The sequence below is a fragment of the Megalops cyprinoides genome, chromosome 25 (genome assembly GCF_013368585.1).
Source record: "Megalops cyprinoides isolate fMegCyp1 chromosome 25, fMegCyp1.pri, whole genome shotgun sequence".
In the NCBI taxonomy this organism is placed as follows: Eukaryota; Metazoa; Chordata; class Actinopteri; order Elopiformes; family Megalopidae; genus Megalops; species Megalops cyprinoides.
Genome location: NC_050607.1, coordinates 20,193,918 through 20,209,043, shown reverse-complemented (window position 1 = coordinate 20,209,043; position 15,126 = coordinate 20,193,918). Strand labels below are relative to the sequence as shown.

At 43.6% G+C, this 15,126-nt stretch overlaps 5 non-coding genes and 9 pseudogenes across 5 annotated transcripts; 9 read left to right on the top strand and 5 right to left on the bottom strand.

The window, feature by feature from the left end:
* Positions 1-1,116: 1,116 nt before the first annotated feature.
* LOC118772253 lies at positions 1,117-1,224 on the bottom strand. The gene has a single exon (XR_005004653.1). It is a non-coding gene; the product is annotated as a U6 spliceosomal RNA (small nuclear RNA).
* Positions 1,225-1,597: 373 nt separating this feature from the next.
* On the top strand, positions 1,598-1,732 carry LOC118772238 (annotated as a pseudogene).
* A 930-nt stretch (positions 1,733-2,662) lies between these two features.
* LOC118772230 lies at positions 2,663-2,781 on the top strand (annotated as a pseudogene).
* Positions 2,782-4,038: 1,257 nt separating this feature from the next.
* Positions 4,039-4,146, bottom strand: LOC118772252. Its single transcript, XR_005004652.1, has one exon. It is a non-coding gene; the product is annotated as a U6 spliceosomal RNA (small nuclear RNA).
* A 373-nt stretch (positions 4,147-4,519) lies between these two features.
* On the top strand, positions 4,520-4,654 carry LOC118772242 (annotated as a pseudogene).
* Positions 4,655-5,582: 928 nt separating this feature from the next.
* LOC118772229 lies at positions 5,583-5,701 on the top strand (annotated as a pseudogene).
* Positions 5,702-8,454: 2,753 nt separating this feature from the next.
* On the bottom strand, positions 8,455-8,562 carry LOC118772251. The gene has a single exon (XR_005004651.1). It is a non-coding gene; the product is annotated as a U6 spliceosomal RNA (small nuclear RNA).
* Positions 8,563-8,935: 373 nt separating this feature from the next.
* On the top strand, positions 8,936-9,070 carry LOC118772241 (annotated as a pseudogene).
* A 927-nt stretch (positions 9,071-9,997) lies between these two features.
* Positions 9,998-10,116, top strand: LOC118772228 (annotated as a pseudogene).
* Positions 10,117-11,373: 1,257 nt separating this feature from the next.
* LOC118772250 lies at positions 11,374-11,481 on the bottom strand. Its single transcript, XR_005004650.1, has one exon. It is a non-coding gene; the product is annotated as a U6 spliceosomal RNA (small nuclear RNA).
* Positions 11,482-11,854: 373 nt separating this feature from the next.
* Positions 11,855-11,989, top strand: LOC118772237 (annotated as a pseudogene).
* Positions 11,990-12,917: 928 nt separating this feature from the next.
* Positions 12,918-13,036, top strand: LOC118772227 (annotated as a pseudogene).
* A 1,251-nt stretch (positions 13,037-14,287) lies between these two features.
* On the bottom strand, positions 14,288-14,395 carry LOC118772249. Its single transcript, XR_005004649.1, has one exon. It is a non-coding gene; the product is annotated as a U6 spliceosomal RNA (small nuclear RNA).
* A 373-nt stretch (positions 14,396-14,768) lies between these two features.
* Positions 14,769-14,903, top strand: LOC118772240 (annotated as a pseudogene).
* The last annotated feature ends 223 nt before the right edge of the window (positions 14,904-15,126 follow it).

Genomic DNA, 15,126 nt, shown 5'->3' with positions numbered 1-15,126 from the left:
GCATTTGGTCACTTTACTTTTTTTTTTTTGCACCAACCGCCATGGTAGTATAACTCTTGCTTAGTCACATAACTCTTCTTAGTCACTTTTTATTGTAACACATTTATTGTAATGTACTTACTTGTTGTTTATAATTTATGTTTAGAAGTGATACTGCGAGAGTGAGTAGGGAGTAAGCATTCCATTGTACTTCTACACATGACAATAAAGAATCTGGAATCTTGAATCTAAAGAAGGGCAGACGCCCACAGGCCAGAAATATAACTAAATGTTATACTCGATCCTTTCAGCGTCTATTTATTTGTCTTTTGATACAATCATGTACACTTAAGTTAAGGTGATCTAAAGAAGGGCAGACGACCCCAGCCCGGATATAGACCTATACATTTTCTTCATCTGGAAGGTCTGAATCTGTCTGAAAGAGCTCGCCGGCATAGTCCCCAGTCGGTTTTGGTAGGAGTGTCGCCATTAAATAAAAAATCCAGTGGCATTTTCACTACAAAAAGGACTAATGAGGTCTTTCCATTAGCCATACTCTTGTGGCACTGCGCAGCCCACTTGCAGGAGTCTGTCGTCAGTCTGTCAGACTAGTCTGTCGTATGGCTGGATTTGAAACAAGAGCGCTTTCCACTTAAGGAAATTATTACACTTGCTGTACTGATTGTGTTGGATGAACGTTCAGGCTTGGGTAATGACATAAACGGCAGTAAGTGTACGGTGAAATCCATACGACGTCATGCCGAAATTCAAAGGGACACGTATGAGAGTGCTTTTTGAAGACGTAGGCGTAGCTTACGGCCATACCACCCTGAATAAGCAGGATCTCAGAAACTAAACAGGGTTGAGTCTGCTTAATACTTGGATGGGAGACCACCCTGAGAATACCCGGTTATGTGAGTTTTTTCCCTGGACAGGAGGCGCTATTTGACCACAAACACAGATTTTTGTTATTACTCCTTCCCTTCAGCTTGTATTTATTTCTCTCTTGAAACAAGGCGTATTTAGTCCACAATTTCAGGCGATATGTTTCAAATAAAAGTCCCGTATGCAAAACAGTTAATCGAAGGATTTTTTTCTTTCCCCCAAAACATTTCATACTGTGGTCATGTCACGTTCAAAAACATGGAACGCTTCACGAATTTGCGTGTCATCCTTGCGCCAGGGGCCATGCTAATCTTCTCTGTATCGTTCCAATTTTAGTATATGTGCTGCCGTAGCTAGCACGCAACAGGACCTCGGACATCAGCTTTATGCAGGCGGTTGTTGGCCATCAGCTCCCATTCATGGTTACTTGTAAACATTTGTTGATTCCGGCCTTTCTCAGCTCTATCAGAGCGATGCAGCAAACTTCATGTTACATTCCTCCCCCTCAGTACCTTTTTGCGCTCTAGTTCTATTTTCCTTCATTCACTCTATTTCTCAATTTTCCACTTATTACAGTAATTGCGTAATATTAGTCACCGGGACACCTTAGGTGGCATCAGGACAGGTAAAAATGCAAATTCAATTGGTCCGTAATCGTCACCATTGGCAGATGTCAACATTAGACCCGCCCGCACAGATTTTTAGCCACGACTCTTTTCGGAGAGTGTGAAGTAGACTTTCCATGCAACAGACACCATTTAAACAGTCATTGCACTCCGGCTGTGCTGACCCCTGCGAATTCCCCAAATGTGGGAATCTCGACTGCATAATTTCTGCTAGTGCGCCACTGCGTTCGCGCTCTCCCCTGATTTTTCATGCTCAGTGTTACGGCCGGCCCGTCGGACCGCAGCATAAAAAAGGGAGGAAGACAACAGAAATGACTTTCAAACAAAGAATACATTTGTTAAAGTTTCTAAAAAAGAACGTAAGAAAAGAATATGTCTAGGGGAATGAATGGGTGCGTGTCTGTAGGAGGAGTAGACAGGTGCGTGTGTGTGAGGAGTGGACATGCGCAATGCGACGAGACTCAGAGAGACGCGCGCTCACGGTCATATAGCTCACCCCGACGCCAGGTGTGAATAATAAGCAATTAACAGTTCCCACCGCGGCCTGAAACCTCTGCGTGGCCATCACAGGAACTACAGGGGAAGCAGGGGGTCGTAACACTCAGAAAGAGATGTTCAATGCTTATGCGTGATGCTCTATTGAAAGTAAAAAAATAAATAAATAAAACAAAACCTGAAGACAGAAACGAGCTGACGTATGCGCTCTTACATAGGGGATGTTGTATTGATTTCTTGTTTATCCTGTTTTTTTGCTCACTGCTTGAATTAGTAATCGCTACAATATTTTTTATTGTTTGTTTTGCCCAATAAGATCATTTGATAATGTACATGGTTTTGGTTGTATCGTTGTATCAGTAACATGACTGAAGATGAAAAAAGAGATTGTAACTTGCGCTGCGCCTGCATTTTACAGCGCAATGGAAAGTGAGTGTAGTATCAAAGTGAGTATAGAGCTAAGAATGAAGAGGACTAGTCTGTCGTATGGCTGGATTTAGAGCAAGAGCGCTTTCCACTTAAGGACATTATTACACCTGCTGTGATGATTGTGTTGGATGAACGTTCAGGCTTGGGTGATGACATAAACGGCAGCAAATGTATGGTGAAATCCATAAGACGTCGTGCAGAAATTCAAGGGGACAAGTATGAGAGTGTTATTTGAAGACGCGGCTTTCGCTTACGGCCATGCCACCCTGAACACGCCCGATCTCGTCCAATCGCGGATGCTAAGCATGTTTGAGCCTGCTTAGTTCTTGGATGGGAGACCGCCTGGGAGTACCAGGTGCTGTAAGCCTTTTCCCTCCACAGGAGGCGATATTTGACCGCAAACACACATTTCTCTTATAACTCGATACATTCAGCGTCTATTTATTTGTCTTTTCATACAATCATGTACACTTAAGTTAAGGTGATCTAAAGAAGGGCAGACGACCCCTGCCCGGAAATAGACCTATACATTTTCTTCATCTGGAGGCTCTGAATCTGTCTGAAAGAGCTCGCCGACATAGTCCCCAGTCAGTTTTTAAAAATAATAAAAATAAAAAAGCGAAGACTGTCTGTGGTGCAGTGAAACGGGTGAGGGCGCTCCAGAACTGAACGTTCATATTTCAGCCTGGGGAACACGGATGGGAATACAAGGACATTATTACACTTGCTGTGATGATCGTGTTGTGTTTGTGTGTTTGTTTTTTCTTGACTTTTTTTTTTTTTTTTTTTTACAAGTAATGCAATTGCACTCCTTTGATCGGAGTGTCATAGAGGGGCTTTCCCCCTCTTTTTTTCTTTCGCGCGTATGGCATTCATAGCAACTTCTGTCTCCCGCATACGCATCCATTGCTGAATACGGAAATGGACAGTGTAGAATTATGGGCCAGTTGAACGGTATTGGTAGGAGTGTCGCCATTAAATAAAAAATCCAGTGGCATTTTCACTACAAAAAGGACTAATGAGGTCTTTCCATTAGCCATACTCTTGTGGCACTGCGCAGCCCACTTGCAGGAGTCTGTCGTCAGTCTGTCAGACTAGTCTGTCGTATGGCTGGATTTGAAACAAGAGCGCTTTCCACTTAAGGAAATTATTACACTTGCTGTGCTGATTGTGTTGGATGAACGTTCAGGCTTGGGTAATGACATAAACGGCAGTAAGTGTACGGTGAAATCCATACGACGTCATGCTGAAATTCAAAGGGACACGTATGAGAGTGCTTTTTGAAGACGTAGGCGTAGCTTACGGCCATACCACCCTGAATAAGCAGGATCTCAGAAACTAAACAGGGTTGGGTCTGCTTAATACTTGGATGGGAGACCACCCTGAGAATACTCGGTTATGTGAGTTTTTTCCCTGGACAGGAGGCGCTATTTGACCACAAACACAGATTTCTGTTATTACTCCTTCCCTTCAGCTTGTATTTATTTCTCTCTTGAAACAAGGCGTATTTAGTTCACAATTTCAGGCGATATGTTTCAAAATAAAAGTCCCGTATGCAAAACAGTTAATCGAAGGATTTTTTTCTTTACCCCAAAACATTTCATACTGTGGTCATGTCACGTTCAAAAACATGGAACGCTTCACGAATTTGCGTGTCATCCTTGCGCCAGGGGCCATGCTAATCTTCTCTGTATCGTTCCAATTTTAGTATATGTGCTGCCGTAGCTAGCACGCAACAGGACCTCGGACATCAGCTTTATGCAGGCGGTTGTTGGCCATCAGCTCCCATTCATGGTTACTTGTAAACAGATGTTGTTTCCAGCCTTTCTCAGCTCTATCAGAGCGATGCAGCAAACTTCATGTTACATTCCTCCCCCTCAGTACCTTTTTGCGCTCTAGTTCTATTTTCCTTCATTCACTCTATTTCTCAATTTTCCACTTATTACAGTAATTGCGTAATATTAGTCACCGGGACACCTTAGGTGGCATCAGGACAGGTAAAAATGCAAATTCAATTGGTCTGTAATCGTCACCATTGGCAGATGTCAACATTAGACCCGCCCGCACAGATTTTTAGCCACGACTGTTTTCGGAGAGTATGAAGTAGACTTTCCATGCAACAGACACCATTTAAACAGTCATTGCACTCCGGCTGTGCTGACCCCTGCGAATTCCCCAAATGTGGGAATCTCGACTGCATGACGTCTGCTAGTGCGCCACTGCGTTCGCGCTCTCCCCTGATTTTTCATGCTCAGTGTTACGACCGGCTCGTCGGACCGCAGCATAAAAAAAGGAGGAAGACAACAGAAATGACTTTCAAACAAAGAATACATTTGTTAAAGTTTCTAAAAAAGAACGTAAGAAAAGAATATGTCTAGGGGAATGAATGGGTGCGTGTCTGTAGGTGGAGTAGACAGGTGCGTGTGTGTGAGGAGTGGACATGCGCAATGCGACGAGACTCAGAGAGACGCGCGCTCACGGTCATATAGCTCACCCCGACGCCAGGTGTGAATAATAAGCAATTAACAGTTCCCACCGCGGCCTGAAACCTCTGCGTGGCCATCACAGGAACTACAGGGGAAGCAGGGGGTCGTAACACTCAGAAAGAGATGTTCAATGCTTATGCGTGATGCTCTATTGAAAGTAAAAAATAAATAAATAAAACAAAACCTGAAGACAGAAACGAGCTGACGTATGCGCTCTTACATAGGGGATGTTGTATTGATTTCTTGTTTATCCTGGTTTTTTGCTCACTGCTTGAATTAGTAATCGCTACAATATTTTTTTTGTTTGTTTTGCCCAATAAGATCATTTGATAATGTACATGTTTTTGTTTGTATCGTTGTATCAGTAACATGACTGAAGATGAAAAAGGAGAATGTAACTTGCGCTGCGCCTGCATTTTACAGCGCAATGGAAAGTGAGTGTAGTATCAAAGTGAGTATAGAGCTAAGAATGAAGAGGACTAGTCTGTCGTATGGCTGGATTTAGAGCAAGAGCGCTTTCCACTTAAGGACATTATTACACCTGCTGTGATGATTGTGTTGGATGAACGTTCAGGCTTGGGTGATGACATAAACGGCAGCAAATGTATGGTGAAATCCATAAGACGTCGTGCAGAAATTCAAGGGGACAAGTATGAGAGTGTTATTTGAAGACGCGGCTTTCGCTTACGGCCATGCCACCCTGAACACGCCCGATCTCGTCCAATCGCGGATGCTAAGCATGTTTGAGCCTGCTTAGTTCTTGGATGGGAGACCGCCTGGGAGTACCAGGTGCTGTAAGCCTTTTCCCTCCACAGGAGGCGATATTTGACCGCAAACACACATTTCTCTTATAACTCGATACATTCAGCGTCTATTTATTTGTCTTTTCATACAATCATGTACTACATGATGATATGTTTTTAATGCCCTGTACTCATGTTGTACGCATTGGTGTTGTTTGGGGTCAATTTGACCCCAGGCTGTTTTAGCTGTATAAAACATATAAGAAATATCAACATTTTACACACATTTGTTTTACTTGTTTTGGATGATATTGAGGACACTGCAACATGCAATTTTATAATTTAATTTTATAATATAATATAAGACTTCCCTCTGTTTTAGGGCCATAACCTATCATAATAATGCCTGTAGTAGTGCGAGAACCACGGACAGTTCACATGACATGGGGGAGGGGAAAACATAATTTCCATGAGAATTTTGATATTTCCCGTGCTGTGAGGGAGGGGAACTATGGTTCCCACACCTGTGTCTGCGCATGACAGTAGAGGAGGAGCAAACATATAAAAGCTTGCACAGCATCCTTCAAAACCATTCCTCTTGGTGCTCTGTGTGCTCTCTCTTTATGCTCTCTCTCTCTCTATTGAAAATGAACTCTAAGCAAAAGTTTTCTGCCAATGAGGTTTTGTCACAGCTGTTTGCCAGTGAGAGTGACATAGAGGAGACTGTATATGAGACAGAGGATAACGTTGAGGAGGACCCTGATTATGAGGCATCCTCCTCTGATGAGAATGAGACTCTAAGTGTTGACCCTCCTGTTTCTCAACCACCAGAAGGCATGTTACCTTCAAAAAATGGAAAGTTATTATGGTCCCTTTCCCCACTTGAATGACAGGGTAGACTTAGTGCTGCTAATGTCATCAGGATGGTTTCAGGCCCTACCAGATACGCTGTCAGCCATGCCCAAGACATAAAACTAGCATTTGAGCTCTTGATAATCAATTGAAAAGGATATACTGGAGATGACAAACGTGGAGGGGAGGCGTGTGTATAGGGGCAGTTGGAAACACTTGGATGTGACCCACTTGCAAGCCTATATTGGGTTGCTCATTTTGGCAGGAGTTTACAAGTCAAAAGGCGAAGCAACAGCAAGCCTTTGGAATGCTGACAATGGAAGGGCAATATCTCCAGCCACTATGTCTCTACAGAATTTTCATCTTTTCTCCTGTGTCATACGCTTTGATGACAGAGAAACAAGGCAGGGCCGACGAGAGCGTGACAAACTCGCAGCAATACGGGATGTATGGGATAAGTGGGTTCAGCGATTACCTCTTCTTTACAATTCAGGCCCCCACATGACTGTGGATGAATGTCTGAGTGCATTTTGTAATAACATAACATATAACATATCTGTACTTAGAAATAATATAAAGGCCTTAACATACCAAAAAGATCTTTCTCTTCAATTTTAGGTTAATCAGTGAGATTTTATGGTGATTGTCATGTTTTTCCATAGTTGCATAATAGGTATTCTACATGTATAGGGGTGGGGGGGTGGGGGGTGGGGGGTTATTTAAAGCCTATTTACGTAGTCAACAAAGAAACATAAAGTACCTCACACATAAATTTGGGTAGCAATTTTAATTTCCACCATTTTCTGGATTAAGTTAAGGTGATCTAAAGAAGGGCAGACGACCCCAGCCCGGATATAGACCTATACATTTTCTTCATCTGGAGGCTCTGAATCTGTCTGAAAGAGCTCGCCGACATAGTCCCCAGTCAGTTTTTAAAAATAATAAAAATAAAAAAGCGAAGACTGTCTGTGGTGCAGTGAAACGGGTGAGGGCGCTCCAGAACTGAACGTTCATATTTCAGCCTGGGGAACACGGATGGGAATACAAGGACATTATTACACTTGCTGTGATGATCGTGTTGTGTTTGTGTGTTTGTTTTTTTCTTGACTTTTTTTTTTTTTTTTTACAAGTAATGCAATTGCACTCCTTTGATCGGAGTGTCATAGAGGGGCTTTTCCCCTCTTTTTTTCTTTCGCGCGTATGGCATTCATAGCAACTTCTGTCTCCCGCATACGCATCCATTGCTGAATACGGAAATGGACAGTGTAGAATTATGGGCCAGTTGAACGGTATTGGTAGGAGTGTCGCCATTAAATAAAAAATCCAGTGGCATTTTCACTACAAAAAGGACTAATGAGGTCTTTCCATTAGCCATACTCTTGTGGCACTGCGCAGCCCACTTGCAGGAGTCTGTCGTCAGTCTGTCAGACTAGTCTGTCGTATGGCTGGATTTGAAACAAGAGCGCTTTCCACTTAAGGAAATTATTACACTTGCTGTGCTGATTGTGTTGGATGAACGTTCAGGCTTGGGTAATGACATAAACGGCAGTAAGTGTACGGTGAAATCCATAAGACGTCATGCTGAAATTCAAAGGGACGCGTATGAGAGTGCTTTTTGAAGACGTAGGCGTAGCTTACGGCCATACCACCCTGAATAAGCAGGATCTCAGAAACTAAACAGGGTTGGGTCTGCTTAATACTTGGATGGGAGACCACCCTGAGAATACCCGGTTATGTGAGTTTTTTCCCTGGACAGGAGGCGCTATTTGACCACAAACACAGATTTCTGTTATTACTCCTTCCCTTCAGCTTGTATTTATTTCTCTCTTGAAACAAGGCGTATTTAGTCCACAATTTCAGGCGATATGTTTCAAAATAAAAGTCCCGTATGCAAAACAGTTAATCGAAGGATTTTTTTCTTTCCCCCAAAACATTTCATACTGTGGTCATGTCACGTTCAAAAACATGGAACGCTTCACGAATTTGCGTGTCATCCTTGCGCCAGGGGCCATGCTAATCTTCTCTGTATCGTTCCAATTTTAGTATATGTGCTGCCGTAGCTAGCACGCAACAGGACCTCGGACATCAGCTTTATGCAGGCGGTTGTTGGCCATCAGCTCCCATTCATGGTTACTTGTAAACAGATGTTGTTTCCAGCCTTTCTCAGCTCTATCAGAGCGATGCAGCAAACTTCATGTTACATTCCTCCCCCTCAGTACCTTTTTGCGCTCTAGTTCTATTTTCCTTCATTCACTCTATTTCTCCATTTTCCACTTATTACAGTAATTGCGTAATATTAGTCACCGGGACACCTTAGGTGGCATCAGGACAGGTAAAAATGCAAATTCAATTGGTCCGTAATCGTCACCATTGGCAGATGTCAACATTAGACCCGCCCGCACAGATTTTTAGCCACGACTGTTTTCGGAGAGTATGAAGTAGACTTTCCATGCAACAGACACCATTTAAACAGTCATTGCACTCCGGCTGTGCTGACCCCTGCGAATTCCCCAAATGTGGGAATCTCGACTGCATGACGTCTGCTAGTGCGCCACTGCGTTCGCGCTCTCCCCTGATTTTTCATGCTCAGTGTTACGACCGGCTCGTCGGACCGCAGCATAAAAAAGGGAGGAAGACAACAGAAATGACTTTCAAACAAAGAATACATTTGTTAAAGTTTCTAAAAGAGAACGTAAGAAAAGAATATGTCTAGGGGAATGAATGGGTGCGTGTCTGTAGGTGGAGTAGACAGGTGCGTGTGTGAGGAGAGGGCATGCGCAATGCGACGAGACCCAGAGAGACGCGCGCTCACGGTCATATAGCTCACCCCGACGCCAGGTGTGAATAATAAGCAATCAACAGTTCCCACCGCGGCCTGAAACCTCTGCGTGGCCATCACAGGAACTACAGGGGAAGCAGGGGGTCGTAACACTCAGAAAGAGATGTTCAATGCTTATGCGTGATGCTCTATTGAAAGTAAAAAAATAAATAAATAAAACAAAACCTGAAGACAGAAACGAGCTGACGTATGCGCTCTTACATAGGGGATGTTGTATTGATTTCTTGTTTATCCTGGTTTTTTGCTCACTGCTTGAATTAGTAATCGCTACAATATTTTTTTTGTTTGTTTTGCCCAATAAGATCATTTGATAATGTACATGTTTTTGTTTGTATCGTTGTATCAGTAACATGACTGAAGATGAAAAAAGAGATTGTAACTTGCGCTGCGCCTGCATTTTACAGCGCAATGGAAAGTGAGTGTAGTATCAAAGTGAGTATAGAGCTAAGAATGAAGTGGACTAGTCTGTCGTATGGCTGGATTTAGAGCAAGAGCGCTTTCCACTTAAGGACATTATTACACCTGCTGTGATGATTGTGTTGGATGAACGTTCAGGCTTGGGTGATGACATAAACGGCAGCAAATGTATGGTGAAATCCATAAGACGTCGTGCTGAAATTCAAAGGGACAAGTATGAGAGTGTTATTTGAAGACGCGGCTTTCGCTTACGGCCATGCCACCCTGAACACGCCCGATCTCGTCCATTCGCGGATGCTAAGCAGGTTTGGGCCTGGTTAGTACTTGGATGGGAGACCGCCTGGGAATGCCAGGTGCTGTAAGCCTTTTCCCTCCACAGGAGGCGATATTTGACCGCAAACACACATTTCTCTTATATCTCGATCCTTTCAGCGTCTATTTATTTGTCTTTTGATACAATCATGTACACTTAAGTTAAGGTGATCTAAAGAAGGGCAGACGACCCCAGCCCGGAAATAGACCTATACATTTTCTTCATCTGGAGGCTCTGAATCTGTCTGAAAGAGCTCGCCGACATAGTCCCCAGTCAGTTTTTAAAAATAATAAAAATAAAAAAGCGAAGACTGTCTGTGGTGCAGTGAAACGGGTGAGGGAGCTCCAGAACTGAACGTTCATATTTCAGCCTGGGGAACACGGATGGGAATGCAAGGACATTATTACACTTGCTGTGATGATCGTGTTGTGTTTGTGTGTTTGTTTTTTTCTTGACTTTTTTTTTTTTTTTTTTTACAAGTAATGCAATTGCACTCCTTTGATCGGAGTGTCATAGAGGGGCTTTTCCCCTCTTTTTTTCTTTCGCGCGTATGGCATTCATAGCAACTTCTGTCTCCCGCATACGCATCCATTGCTGAATACGGAAATGGACAGTGTAGAATTATGGGCCAGTTGAACGGTATTGGTAGGAGTGTCGCCATTAAATAAAAAATCCAGTGGCATTTTCACTACAAAAAGGACTAATGAGGTCTTTCCATTAGCCATACTCTTGTGGCACTGCGCAGCCCACTTGCAGGAGTCTGTCGTCAGTCTGTCAGACTAGTCTGTCGTATGGCTGGATTTGAAACAAGAGCGCTTTCCACTTAAGGAAATTATTACACTTGCTGTGCTGATTGTGTTGGATGAACGTTCAGGCTTGGGTAATGACATAAACGGCAGTAAGTGTACGGTGAAATCCATAAGACGTCATGCCGAAATTCAAAGGGACGCGTATGAGAGTGCTTTTTGAAGACGTAGGCGTAGCTTACGGCCATACCACCCTGAATAAGCAGGATCTCAGAAACTAAACAGGGTTGGGTCTGCTTAATACTTGGATGGGAGACCACCCTGAGAATACCCGGTTATGTGAGTTTTTTCCCTGGACAGGAGGCGCTATTTGACCACAAACACAGATTTCTGTTATTACTCCTTCCCTTCAGCTTGTATTTATTTCTCTCTTGAAACAAGGCGTATTTAGTTCACAATTTCAGGCGATATGTTCCAAAATAAAAGTCCCGTATGCAAAACAGTTAATCGAAGGATTTTTTTCTTTCCCCCAAAACATTTCATACTGTGGTCATGTCACGTTCAAAAACATGGAACGCTTCACGAATTTGCGTGTCATCCTTGCGCCAGGGGCCATGCTAATCTTCTCTGTATCGTTCCAATTTTAGTATATGTGCTGCCGTAGCTAGCACGCAACAGGACCTCGGACATCAGCTTTATGCAGGCGGTTGTTGGCCATCAGCTCCCATTCATGGTTACTTGTAAACAGATGTTGTTTCCAGCCTTTCTCAGCTCTATCAGAGCGATGCAGCAAACTTCATGTTACATTCCTCCCCCTCAGTACCTTTTTGCGCTCTAGTTCTATTTTCCTTCATTCACTCTATTTCTCAATTTTCCACTTATTACAGTAATTGCGTAATATTAGTCACCGGGACACCTTAGGTGGCATCAGGACAGGTAAAAATGCAAATTCAATTGGTCTGTAATCGTCACCATTGGCAGATGTCAACATTAGACCCGCCCGCACAGATTTTTAGCCACGACTGTTTTCGGAGAGTATGAAGTAGACTTTCCATGCAACAGACACCATTTAAACAGTCATTGCACTCCGGCTGTGCTGACCCCTGCGAATTCCCCAAATGTGGGAATCTCGACTGCATAATTTCTGCTAGTGCGCCACTGCGTTCGCGCTCTCCCCTGATTTTTCATGCTCAGTGTTACGACCGGCTCGTCGGACCGCAGCATAAAAAAGGGAGGCAGACAACAGAAATGACTTTCAAACAAAGAATACATTTGTTAAAGTTTCTAAAAGAGAACGTAAGAAAAGAATATGTCTAGGGGAATGAATGGGTGCGTGTCTGTAGGTGGAGTAGACAGGTGCGTGTGTGAGGAGAGGGACATGCGCAATGCGACGAGACCCAGAGAGACGCGCGCTCACGGTCATATAGCTCACCCCGACGCCAGGTGTGAATAATAAGCAATCAACAGTTCCCACCGCGGCCTGAAACCTCTGCGTGGCCATCACAGGAACTACAGGGGAAGCAGGGGGTCGTAACACTCAGAAAGAGATGTTCAATGCTTATGCGTGATGCTCTATTGAAAGTAAAAAAATAAATAAATAAAACAAAACCTGAAGACAGAAACGAGCTGACGTATGCGCTCTTACATAGGGGATGTTGTATTGATTTCTTGTTTATCCTGGTTTTTTGCTCACTGCTTGAATTAGTAATCGCTACAATATTTTTTTTGTTTGTTTTGCCCAATAAGATCATTTGATAATGTACATGTTTTTGTTTGTATCGTTGTATCAGTAACATGACTGAAGATGAAAAAAGAGATTGTAACTTGCGCTGCGCCTGCATTTTACAGCGCAATGGAAAGTGAGTGTAGTATCAAAGTGAGTATAGAGCTAAGAATGAAGAGGACTAGTCTGTCGTATGGCTGGATTTAGAGCAAGAGCGCTTTCCACTTAAGGACATTATTACACCTGCTGTGATGATTGTGTTGGATGAACGTTCAGGCTTGGGTGATGACATAAACGGCAGCAAATGTATGGTGAAATCCATAAGACGTCGTGCTGAAATTCAAGGGGACATGTATGAGAGTGTTATTTGAAGACGCGGCTTTCGCTTACGGCCATGCCACCCTGAACACGCCCGATCTCGTCCATTCGCGGATGCTAAGCAGGTTTGGGCCTGGTTAGTACTTGGATGGGAGACCGCCTGGGAATACCAGGTGCTGTAAGCCTTTTCCCTCCACAGGAGGCGATATTTGACCGCAAACACACATTTCTCTTATAACTCGATCCTTTCAGCGTCTATTTATTTGTCTTTTCATACAATCATGTACACTTAAGTTAAGGTGATCTAAAGAAGGGCAGACGACCCCAGCCCGGAAATAGACCTATACATTTTCTTCATCTGGAGGCTCTGAATCTGTCTGAAAGAGCTCGCCGACATAGTCCCCAGTCAGTTTTTAAAAATAATAAAAATAAAAAAGCGAAGACTGTCTGTGGTGCAGTGAAACGGGTGAGGGCGCTCCAGAACTGAACGTTCATATTTCAGCCTGGGGAACACGGATGGGAATGCAAGGACATTATTACACTTGCTGTGATGATCGTGTTGTGTTTGTGTGTTTGTTTTTTCTTGACTTTTTTTTTTTTTTACAAGTAATGCAATTGCACTCCTTTGATCGGAGTGTCATAGAGGGGCTTTTCCCCTCTTTTTTTCTTTCGCGCGTATGGCATTCATAGCAACTTCTGTCTCCCGCGTACGCATCCATTGCTGAATACGGAAATGGACAGTGTAGAATTATGGGCCAGTTGAACGGTATTGGTAGGAGTGTCGCCATTAAATAAAAAATCCAGTGGCATTTTCACTACAAAAAGGACTAATGAGGTCTTTCCATTAGCCATACTCTTGTGGCACTGCGCAGCCCACTTGCAGGAGTCTGTCGTCAGTCTGTCAGACTAGTCTGTCGTATGGCTGGATTTGAAACAAGAGCGCTTTCCACTTAAGGAAATTATTACACTTGCTGTGCTGATTGTGTTGGATGAACGTTCAGGCTTGGGTAATGACATAAACGGCAGTAAGTGTACGGTGAAATCCATAAGACGTCATGCCGAAATTCAAAGGGACACGTATGAGAGTGCTTTTTGAAGACGTAGGCGTAGCTTACGGCCATACCACCCTGAATAAGCAGGATCTCAGAAACTAAACAGGGTTGGGTCTGCTTAATACTTGGATGGGAGACCACCCTGAGAATACCCGGTTATGTGAGTTTTTTCCCTGGACAGGAGGCGCTATTTGACCACAAACACAGATTTCTGTTATTACTCCTTCCCTTCAGCTTGTATTTATTTCTCTCTTGAAACAAGGCGTATTTAGTCCACAATTTCAGGCGATATGTTTCAAAATAAAAGTCCCGTATGCAAAACAGTTAATCGAAGGATTTTTTTCTTTCCCCCAAAACATTTCATACTGTGGTCATGTCACGTTCAAAAACATGGAACGCTTCACGAATTTGCGTGTCATCCTTGCGCCAGGGGCCATGCTAATCTTCTCTGTATCGTTCCAATTTTAGTATATGTGCTGCCGTAGCTAGCACGCAACAGGACCTCGGACATCAGCTTTATGCAGGCGGTTGTTGGCCATCAGCTCCCATTCATGGTTACTTGTAAACATTTGTTGATTCCGGCCTTTCTCAGCTCTATCAGAGCGATGCAGCAAACTTCATGTTACATTCCTCCCCCTCAGTACCTTTTTGCGCTCTAGTTCTATTTTCCTTCATTCACTCTATTTCTCCATTTTCCACTTATTACAGTAATTGCGTAATATTAGTCACCGGGACACCTTAGGTGGCATCAGGACAGGTAAAAATGCAAATTCAATTGGTCCGTAATCGTCACCATTGGCAGATGTCAACATTAGACCCGCCCGCACAGATTTTTAGCCACGACTGTTTTCGGAGAGTATGAAGTAGACTTTCCATGCAACAGACACCATTTAAACAGTCATTGCACTCCGGCTGTGCTGACCCCTGCGAATTCCCCAAATGTGGGAATCTCGACTGCATGACGTCTGCTAGTGCGCCACTGCGTTCGCGCTCTCCCCTGATTTTTCATGCTCAGTGTTACGGCCGGCCCGTCGGACCGCAGCATAAAAAAGGGAGGCAGACAACAGAAATGACTTTCAAACAAAGAATACATTTGTTAAAGTTTCTAAAAGAGAACGTAAGAAAAGAATATGTCTAGGGGAATGAATGGGTGCGTGTCTGTAGGTGGAGTAGACAGGTGCGTGTGTGTGAGGAGAGGGACATGCGCAATGCGACGAGCCCCA